Source organism: Triticum urartu, chromosome 4A, assembly GCF_056163025.1.
Source record: "Triticum urartu cultivar PI428250 chromosome 4A, HENAU_Tu73, whole genome shotgun sequence".
Lineage (NCBI taxonomy): Eukaryota > Viridiplantae > Streptophyta > Magnoliopsida > Poales > Poaceae > Triticum > Triticum urartu.
Window position 1 is genome coordinate 187,845,001 of NC_141876.1, and position 11,524 is coordinate 187,856,524.

Below are 11,524 nucleotides of genomic sequence, written 5' to 3' on the forward strand. Positions count from 1 at the left end.
CCGGGCCTTTTGGACTCGAAATCCAAACGGAGAGAGTGGTTCGAATCCACCTCATAACAAACAATGAAAAAGGCGTTGAGCGGGTGCAAGCTCGAGGAGCTAGGAAGGATGGAAGAAAGCTTGACCGTTTTTTCACTGAACTACTCGAACTTTTTGTTCGAAAAAGCGGAAATAGCTCAGTTCGAGAGAGGGTTGAGCTTCATCGGTTAGTGTGCACCAAAGGATGAGGTTTCTTTCCCGTCCTACAAATTGAAACCGTTCTAGCTTGATACTGCGATATCGTCAAATCATCCAACGGAGCATGGAAACCATTTCGGTGGCGGTAATGGCCTCCAGTAGTTTTCTATGGAACCATACCACTATGGTCATCTATATGATTAGACCGTGCCGCTTCACTAGACTTTCCTGAACCATCCATTTGATCCCCACGGTCGTGACACCACTTTCTAAACAAAAGTTTCCAAAATCCAATGCGGAACCAAGCAGTAAGAGAAATTCATCATGGTAATTATTAGTAGAAAACCAAAGTGGAACGGAGAGAACGGAGAGTCAGTTACAATGAAAAAATTGTTGAGGAATCATGTTGAAAGAACAACATTCTGTGTCATAAATATCGTATATAGAGATTTTTCATGTATCGACGCTTTTGATTCAATTATGAAAGTACGCTGTACTGGACTTGCACCCCTAGTTACGCAGAAGTGCAAGCACAGAAGCGGATGACCGGACCTTACCAACATACTCAAAAAAGTATTCTATACTGGGGTCTGTGCTCTTGACAAGCAGTGTTTCCAGTCTAGCTGTGTCAAATCGGGTGTGAAGTGTCCTTCTAGGTTCTGGCTGGTAGAGCAGAGGACTGAAAATCCTCTTTAGTTTCACGCATGGGACTCTAAATCCCAATTGCGCTAGCTCTGTGGTTCGATTCCACAACAGAACGAACAATGAATGAATGTGGGCGGTCAACCAGGTAAGCCTGTGCCCAGGAAAGAAAGGACTAGGGAGGGATTGAGAGAAGCTTTCACAGTGGAAAATGAAAAAAAGCATATCGTTCTTAGAAATTGTGGAATTTGACTCAGTTAGAGCTATGGTTTAGCATCAAGAGGGAAGTTTTGTAAAAGCAACAGGAAGAATTGCTCAGATACCCGTGAGCGTATATAACTTGGGTCGTGTTATAAATGCTCTGGCTAAACCTATTGATGGGAGAGGCGAAATTGTAGCTTCCGAATCTCGCTTAATTAAATCTCCTGCTCCAAGTAGAATTTCCAGGAGTTCCGTATACGAACCTCTTCAAATAGGGCTTATTGCTATCGATTCGATGATCCCTATAGGGCGTGGTCAGCGAGAGTTCATTATTGGGGACAGACAGACTGGCAAAACAGCAGTAGCCACAGATACAATTCTCAAGAAAAAAGGGCAAGATGTAAGAAGAACGAGAGCGAGCCTTCACGAAAGAAAATGCAAGTGAAAGAGAATTGTCAAAATTTCCTAAAAGCGGTGGTTCTTTTCTTTATGGATCGGGTAGATCCATATGTTCTGAGGGGGAGACGAGGTGTAGCGCAGTCTGGTCAGCGCATCTTTTTTGGGTACAGAGGGCCATAGGTTCGAATCCTGTCACCTTGATGTGGTATTCACACAATGGGGCCGAAGTGCAAAGCCCCATAGCCTATCCGCGGTCGGGAAGGCAGGCGAAAAGCGCGCACAAAAGAAAAAGAAAGCTAAAAAGCTTATTTTGCAATCCATTATCTTTGGTATTCTTCTCTATTTAGATCATATTATATAGCTATTTCACAGGTTTTATTTACATACCTCAGTCATGTTATTTGTCTAGCCTTTAATCAGAATAGCCTCTCCACCGGTTCCGAAGATTCTTTCGGCATCAATGTGCTTTTGGAATCTTCCTATGAAACAAATAACATTCTGGAACAGTTTAGGATAGAAAAGGCCTCAGTAGAAAGCGAGCTTTTTTCGCGTATAGCCACCTCGAAGCCCAATTAGCGCACGGGCTGCCCCCTCAACTCAACCCTGACGAGTACGCAAACTTGGTCAGGGAGCATTTAGACGGTGCAGTTAGTATTGACCACTACCGCCAAGTCCATAATTCACAAATTGATGAAGTCCACATAATGGAGCTCAAAAGCCGATTACCAAATCTACTTTTTTAGCATCTTGAAACCGCACATAAGAAATATTATGAATGAATCACCTTACAATAACATACGAGAGACAGCTTTCTATTTTGTCGAACAACAAGTCGAACCCAATGAACAATTCCATTCAAAGGAATGTTCTAGAGTTTTTTCCACTATATTCGCGATATTTAACAAAATGGAATAAATTCTTCATGATTTCTAGAGTTCCGGGATTACTTCACTGATATCGATTTTCACCTAAGCACGGCCTCTAGGTTAGTTCAAAGTGTAATACAACGAACTATCGATACACCGAAAATGAGTCAAGATGGATACATAAAATGGAGACATCATGGATTACCCAAATTGGGACGACGATAGGACATTCACTTTCTTTCGCAATATTTCTGATCATGACTCAACCACTAGGAAAGGGGATTGCTTACTCTCAGCCACGTTTTCGCTTATGCTTAGTCAAGTGAGGATTCCATTCGAAGTAACGTAACAGGAGCACCATCTTCAAAACTTCTCGGGATCCGGAGTTTTTCGATAAAAGGTCCCATCCTTCAATATCATGATTGGGTCAACCAGGCCAGATAATAAGTGAAATAGTTTGATCGGGTCGACCAGGTCAGGCCCGATCATGAGTGAATAGAAAATCGAAAACGTACATAGTTGTTCCAGCGGAAATACTTTGTTTAATTCTACCACTTCTACTGTAGCGACCTGACCCGAATGGATCACGTCTACTGTGCTACGGTGTCATCCCTGGATCAGTAATGCTGACACCACACAGTACATCGAGGTTTTATAGCAGAGTTGCAATCACACACTTATTACATCGATGGCTCAAAAAGAACTTATTACAATAAATATGACTTAAGGCCATATTTTAAAGATAACAGCGGAAGACTTGGAAGATAAATGGGTCCATCAACTCCAGCGGCATCACTGAGTATAGAACCACGACCTAAACGCACCTCAATCGTCGTCTGAAAAGTCTGCAACATTAACGTTGCAGCCCGAAAACGGGTCAGCACATGGAATATGCTGGCAAAGTAACACATAGAGAGTAATGGAATGAAACAGCTATACTACATGCATATATGGCTGGTGGAAAGCTCTATGGTTACAGTTTTGCGTAAAGCCAGTTTTTCCCTACTGCAAAGGAATAAATTTTATTTACTATCATGGTGGTTGTGAAACATTGAGAATGGTTGACAGCATTCTCAATCCCAACTAAAAGTAATTAAAACCCAATAACATTAATTAGAAGTAACATGTTGAGATTCACAATGATATTCAAGTACTAGATACTCAAGTTGTCCATAACCGGGGACACGGCTAATCATGATTAGTTTGTAAACTCTGCAGAGGTTTGCGCACTTTTCCCCACATGACTCGATCGCCTCCGTTTGTTTTCTCGCACTACATGGTGTTTGAGAAACGGATGACCGAGACATAGTCTTTCAGAAGCACTAGCACCTTACATGTGGGGTAGACCGGTACACCTACATCCCCTACATCTGCTAGTCCACCCCGTAAGAGTTCGCACAACTTAGTCAACTATGCCAGAGCCCATAGTAGCATGTGGCTGCACACGGAAGTTTCTAGCATGAATTATCTTATGATCCCTTTGAGCCTGGGTGGCGGTCCAAAAAAAACAGGCAAGTCCTGATAGACATCAGGTGCCTCAATCCACCCAGATGTGTGTTTAAGTTGCCACCTTAGATAAACCATTAAAATTATCAATCTCACATCTGTCATGGATATCACTCACCCAATCCACGTCTACTAGCATAGCATGGCATAATAAGTAAACGTAGAAGTAACTCCCAAAGGTTTCATAATAATACAGGTAATAGGTACTACCTCATCTACTTCCCATCCCACAGTTTAATTAGATCCTAATCATGCAATGTGTGAGGATTGATCTAATGCAATAAAACATGGGTTGTAGAAAAGGTATGATCAAAGTGTTACTTGCCTTGCTGATGATCCGCGAGTCCTAGGGTTTCGAAGTAACAAGCGGCGCAATCCGGGTAATCTATCGCAGACAAACAACAAGCATACAATAAGTACTCATCTAATGCACAGGTAAAACTCGAACAAGAGATCGAACCAGGTAGTTCAACTTAAGAACTCCGGTTGCAAAGAAAGAACGAAAAACAAACGGCGGAAGAAAACAACTCGGTTCTAGCAAGTTGAAACTAGGTCAAAATTTTACTGTAACAAAAGCTTGTTCAAGTTGATTAGACGGAACGGCGGTTTCGAGACGAAACTCCAGGCGCTTGAATCACCTGATTCCAATAAACGAGCGGAAAAAAAGACTAGGAAGAAGATCGGATCTGAGATCGCGATCGCGGAATAAATCCGACGAAAAGAAAAAGAAGAACGGTTAAACGAACGGACGTCGTTAACCTAGAAGAATCCAGTGATCACGTTCGTTAGGACGAACGGTCCGGCGAACGGTCCAAAGCAACTAAATCGGAGAAGAAAACGAATCCGATCTAGGGTTTTGGAGAAGAAAAACTGATCGAAAAACTGATCTAGAAAACCGGAACGGTTTAGAGAAGAAAAAGAATCGGAACGATTAGAAGAAAATGATCCGAGGAAAAGAATAGATGTAGCGCGGGGCAACCTTGGCGAGGTCTCCGGCGAACGGGGCTCCGGCGGCGGCGGCGTTGGGCGGCGGCGGCAAGGTGCGGCGGCGGCGCGGGTGTGGGGTGGCGGCGGCGGTGACGCGGGGCGCGGTGTGATGCGGCGCGGCGGCGGTAAGGTGCGGCGGCGGCGCGGGGTGTGGGGTGGTGGCGCGGGTGAGGCGGCGCGGCGGCGGTGACGCAGGGCGCGGTGTGATGCGGCTTGGCGGCGGTAAGGCGCGGTGTGGAGGAGAGCTTTGATTTGATGTGTTTAGAGGGGGGGTGCTTGGGTATTTATATTGGGGAGGGGAGGGGTTTACTTGGGGTAGAGGACAAGGAATTAGAATAGGAGTAGGAAAGATCTAGAAAATAAATGGAGTAGGACTAAAGAAAACGAAATAAGGAAAAGGGGACAAGTGGGCGCCCTAGAATCCTAAAAGGATTCGGTCCTAGCAAGAGGCGGCGGCGGCCGACCGGCTCCTGGCTCGGCGCCTGGCGCCTGGGAGCGTGGCGGTAGGTGTCTTGGCTTGGGCCTTTGGCCCAAGGTGCTGCTCAAAAAAAAAATTTAAATAGTTTCCTCGAGCAGAAAAAAAACAAAAAAAGGGATCTAAACGAACTCCGAAAAATCTAAAGTAAATTTTCCCCGACTCCTAAAAATGAGCCGAACAAAATGAACTTTTCTCCGGACCTAAAATGCAATTTTTGAAAACGCGCATTTTTCCCTATCCAAATAAAATGCAAATAAACACCGGAAAGCAAAATTGATCTACTTATTATATCTTCATTTTTCCTAAATTTGGGAAAGTCATATTATTCCCTCTCTCATATATTCTGACACCGGAAAAATTATTGAAGATAAAATAAATAAATCAAATGATCCTATTTTCAAAATTCGAGAGAACTCTCAAATATGAAAATAACGAAATCTCCAACTCTCTCCGAGGGTCCTTGAGTTGCGTGAAATTTCTAGGATCAACCAAAATGCAAGAAAATATGATATGCATATGATCTAGTGTATAACATTCCAAATTGAAAATTTGGGATGTTACATCTACTAGGAGTAGCCTTTTTAGTGCTAGCTGAACGTAAAGTAATGGCTTTTGTGCAACGTCGAAAGGGTCCTGATGTAGTGGGATCGTTCGGATTGTTACAACCTCTAGCAGATGGTTTGAAATTGATTCTAAAAGAACCTATTTCACCAAGTAGTGCTAATTTCTCCCTTTTTAGAATGCCTCCAGTGGCTACATTTATGTTAAGTCTGGTCGCTTGGGCCATTGTACCTTTTGATTATGGTATGGTATTGTCAGATCCGAACATAGGGCTACTTTATTTGTTTGCCATATCTTCGCTAGGTGTTTATGGAATAATTATAGCAGGTTGGTCTAGTAAGACGGGGGGCGGCCGTTCGGTCGCCTATGATATACGGACCAATTGGTCCAAAATGGGTTTGTGCCGCAGGTGTTGAACGATCTACTCTACATAGGTGTGGGCTTACAGGGCTAGGGCTCATAAACCCTTTCTTTCATTCATCAAGGGGTCGGTCACTTTTCCGGGCCGGGATCGAGAAGTGGAAGTCATAAAAAAGAGATGTTTCTCTTCGCACCTCATATCAAGAGGAAAGGTAGCTTGTCAAGCTGGTCTCACTATTGGAAATTCTAGCTTTCTTTTTTTTCACCGGCTCTTCTTCTTTGTCAACGCTACTAAGGACCTGACGGTTCGCCTACTTGATGGATGAAAGAACATGAGAAAGGGTTCTAAAATAAAAGGCTAGAAAGTCTACTACAGTACAGTCAAAGTCAGCGGCTGAGTTTGCCTAGCCTCGCCTACTCATTTTTGTAGGCGAGCGAGTTAGCGAAGAGGCTTAGGGATAAGAGAGTGTCGGTGCGTACGTAGCCTTCATTCTACTACGCTACACAAAGTCACTTAGCTCGATGTTAATTAAGAGAGTAAAGGAGGAATACCCTACATAGAAGAACCACAGTTCGCTTACAAAGGTATAACCTTTAGCTCCCCGGGGCTAAGCTGCTTCGCACCACTGATAGTTAATTAAGATTCCATTTCAAAGGCGCTACTTTGTTTCGCAAGCCTTTGTCATTGTCAGTCAACTAAGGTTGGCCCTCGGCCCCCTGCGAATCCGTAAATCAGAGAGCATGCCGCAAAAAAAAGGATGGTCCCGTATGCATTTCATTCTTTCCGGAACGCAAAGAATTAAAGTACCTGACCCCCCATCATGGTGAACCTCTCCTTGTGATCGGGATGAGGTAGATGCCTCCCAGCCGGGGGGGCGGATCGAATCGGAGTTTCCTTAGGTAGCCACCGACCTACAGTTCTCCTTAAACTTCTGTGCTTGGTGGAAAAGAAGCGAACAAAGGTACGCTCGCTTGCTGTCTTGTTCTCTGCCGCGGACTGGGATCGCTCGCCAGCTAGGCCCTCTAGAAAAAAGTTGGAGCAACATTGTATGAGAACATATTACTCATCTTCGGGGACAAGGGGCGGAACGACCTCTCGATCTACTTACTGCAGCCCAGGACGGGCGTCGTCGTCTAGGCGTGACTTCTTATTTTGATCTCCCCTACGCCTAGGACGTTGTCTGGGCCAAGAGCCATAGTTAGTTGCTGTTTCCATTTGGTTCTTCTTTCTCGTTGTTGATACCGGCAAGACCCAGCCAGATGATGATGTCTGCTGGTTGGTAGTGAGAGGACTCTTAGTACCCGCAAAAAAAGGGCGCTGGTGAAAAAAAACAATCATTTGATTTAGTTTCTTGCTCTCCCTTAGCAGCGGGAAAGGAGTCTATCTATCTGCCTAGCTTTGGTAGATTTCCCCCAACGCAATTCAAAAACGGAAATTCCACGAATCCCTGAGGTGGATAAGTCCGACGACTCAGCAGCAGTGCGGAATTGAGTTTCTGGTCCGGTGGATCTGATCTATAGTTAGGGGGCAATACATACCAAAAGGTTCGAAGAAGGAAGGCGCAGTATATAACCAACCCACCCATAGCCGGTCTAACTGCTGAGAGAGAAAAGTGCTTTTCTTTCCCTAAGAGTCCTCGAGTACACACAGCTATTGCGGATCCTTTGCGAGATCAGGATTTTTGATTCATAATTTAGAATCAATCCATGTTAGGTCAACATCGAGACAAAGCATCTTAGTTGGCTCTGTCAAGGAAGTGAAACAGGCATTCCTAGATTGAGGTTACCATTGGATTGACCCTCAGTCAGGCCTCCGATTCCAAGGAGTTGATTCAGCAAGTTCCCCGCGCTACCCCGCGGGAAGTCTAATCGGATCAATCGGTGGTTCCGTAATGAGTAGTCGAATACACATTGAGGGGGCCTTGCCTCCTCCTTCCCGCCCACACCTTCATTCTTTTCCTCCTCTTATCTTAGAAAGCATACTAAACTTCACTCCAATCTTTCTCCATTAGCAACAAGAGCAGCTCTATCTATCGGCCCTTGATGAGTAAGCTTAGCTATACCGCTTAGGTTGCAAAGCAGCAAGCTCCCTTCTAATGCGTTATTGCTTGGAGCCTTCTCGCTTAGTAAGCCGCCTTCGGCCCTTCCTCCTTCTTACTCTGTTTGGTATTCGCTCGCGGGTTTGTTTCCAGGTTCTTTCGTTCTTGGTTGGCTCTCTCTATTGTTGTTTGTAGATCGTGCGTCCTGCGCATTGATCTGGCAGCGAGACCCGCCCTGGTTGTAAAGCGAAGCGAGCCGTCCTTCCTTTCATTCGTTGCTTTGTCTTCGGTTTGTTTTTAAACTCGACCTTCTATCGGGACTGTGGTGACGAACCTTACTCCCCTCGGTCAAGTGGTTGACCCGTCTGTCCAATAAGTTTACTAAGTGAATGGGAATCCTATAGTTTGACTAGCCTGGGAAGAGTAGTCAGAGGCAATTCGCTAATATGGAGCTGTTTATATCGGCTTTCTTTCCTAACTAACAGGAAAAGAGAGACATGCGAGTTCGACTCTCGTTCTATCCATGTTCAGCAGTCCCTTTCCATCTTGGTACTGTTGATGGCAGTACCGCTCAACTACGAGATGCTTGAAAGTCGATGTATCAATAATGTTCCCAAGAGTAGCATCGAGCCTCGAAACGGCAAGCCATGCTTCAAGCTAAGTCAGTATGGATCTAATTGATTGCTAAACTGAAGGAACGATCTCTGTCGAAGATTCTCATTCTGAAGCGGGTGCCTAGCTCTGGAAGGATGGACGGGATCATACCTATTTGAATTGAAGAACATTCTGTAACACTTGTTTTTGAGTGGGGAAGGAAAATAAGCACACAAGCGAACAACCATCTAACCGTCAGTCTGAACTCCCAGGATCAGTCCATCAGTAAGAAAAAGCTTCCGTTTCTGTCATTCAGCAGTGGAATGGAATAGTTCGATGGTATTGATCGTCCAACCATTGATTGGAATGTCTATCATGATAAACCGTGTAATTCTATAAGCTAAGCAGATGAGGCAACAAAGAACCTAACCGTCCTCTCTGATTGACTTCATCAGAAGATTCCTATGGTCTGGTTTACCTTTCTTCTTTCCTTGCAACCTTGGATCGATATGGTTCATTCCTGGGCTATGCTCTTTCAACGGTTGACAGAAGAGGGGGACGGGCAAGGATGATCAGACTGCTTGGTTCGGTTCGTCAGAGGTATTAAAAAAACCTTCTTTTTGGTCTTTTCTTTCTTGCTGCCACTTTAACAGGTGCCGCTGCAATGAGAGCGTAAGTTGCGGAGTTTTTTCTGGATTATTTTTTTTTGGTGCACTCTTCCTTTTTTTGGATAGAAAGAAGGGTTCAGTGGGAGGGCAAGGGGTAGTTAAGTTTTAGGTTGGCTCTTGTTTTTTACAGACTTTCTTTTTGGTGTAATTTAATAAAGAAGTAGCAATTGTTCATTTCATTTCATTTTTTTGCATTGGTAGTTCTTTTTCATTTGAAAGGGCAAAGGGGGGAAGGGAAAGGATTGACCCTCAGGGATCATATTACTCAAGAAGACTTGGGGAAAATAGCAGGATTGGAAAAGTTCGAAGAGACTGAGGAAGACAAATCCATTGTCGAATCCTGCAGAGTGATAACATCGAGTAGTGGGGGCTGGCTTCCACCCCTGAGAGAGCTTGATTTACCAGAAATCCCGCCGAGTCCTAGTGGGCCTAGATTCCGCGATAAGTTCCGAGAAATGGAGGAAATGATGCATTCAAAGTTCGCAGAATTGCAAGAAAGAAAATATCCTTGAAAGAAAAACCAAACAAGACCAGATGTTCCCTATTGTTATCGGGAACGAGACTAAATGTTCGGCCTTAATGAGATGGACCTTGATTCCTCTCCGGCCAGGAAAAGATGCGGCTCCTCTTTGTTCTACTACCTTCATCCTCGGGTGAAGCCGGTTGGCTCACCAAACAAGATATATACTGTGAAATCATTGGTAACCATGCCTAACGGTCGGTCATCTAAGCTATCGGCCAAGGCAAGTGAGAGCTGTTCAAGAGTTGGGGGCATATCTTTAGCTCGAGCAGCATCCGCTCCCGAAATGTGAGTTAAGCTTTAAGAAAAGAAGAAGAGCTACGAGTGGAACAGCTTCTTCTATTCCTTGTTGGCCTCCAGCTCCTTCTGTCCCTCAATCCTCTTCTCTGCCCTTTTTTTACTATTATGTGTGGCATGCCCCCTGTTCGTATCTTAATAGGGCAACCTTCTCTTGCAAACAATCCCTTCGTCGCTAACACCGGTAATGCCCCATCCCTTTAATACTACCTTCGAGGAATTTCTCTCGCGTCCCTGTAGTGATAAGAGCGCATTCTCTAACAGCTTTGAAGCCGAGGCAGCCATCCTCTTGCCAATCCTAAACAAAAGAAAGAAAAGCCCTACCCGCCTTCATTGGTTGAGTAAGGGGCATTTACCTATCAGTCCTAGTCCTAAGGCGCAATCGGAGCACTAAGCCCAATTACAGCTTGACTCCGTAAATTAGACCTCATTCTCCTAGTCCTATTCCTAATTGTTATTTCGGATTCTGTGCCTGGGTGGTATCTTCTTACTATTGATTCAACCTCTTCGGGCAAACGTTGTCACTTCCTTGCGGGGCTCGGCGGCGGACGGTGTCCGGTCCGATCCGGACACGTCCGTCGGTGGCGGGGGTCAATCTCTTTTTTTTAGGAGGAGGACGGGGAGAAATGTGAGATCCGAATGGAGGGGTGTATAAATAGGCATAAGTGGAGTTAGGGGTGTATAAATAATTATGTGATGGCCTGGCTTATTAGGGATGATAGACTACTCATATCAATAAGGAATTCCTTCTTTTCCGGGAGCCCATTCGGACAGAACTCCAAAGTTAAGCGTGCTTAGCTTGGAGTAGTGTCAGGATGGGTGACCGACCGGGAAGTTGCTCCCGGGTGTGCACGAGTGAGGACAAAGTGTGCAGAAAAGACTAGTATTGATCTGTGGGGCCAGTCTAGATCCCGCCAGGAGTAACGACCACCGGCGGGTGTGTCCGGGGCGTTACAAGTTGGTATCAGAGCCGACCCTCGCGGTTACATGGATGGTTGCGGACAGGTGCGTGGTCATGTTGTTCATGACGTTTGTGACCCGTCGTGGCACCCGACATGGCACATGTACCGAACTGGAAGCACAGACGTTTGTGCTAAGAGGGAACGTTCTTGTGGCCCGACGAGGACGTCGGTTCCTCTGAGTGGGGGTGTATGTGATGGCCTGGCTTATTAGGGATGATAGACTACTCATATCAATAAGGAATTCCTTCTTTTCCGGGAGCCCATTCG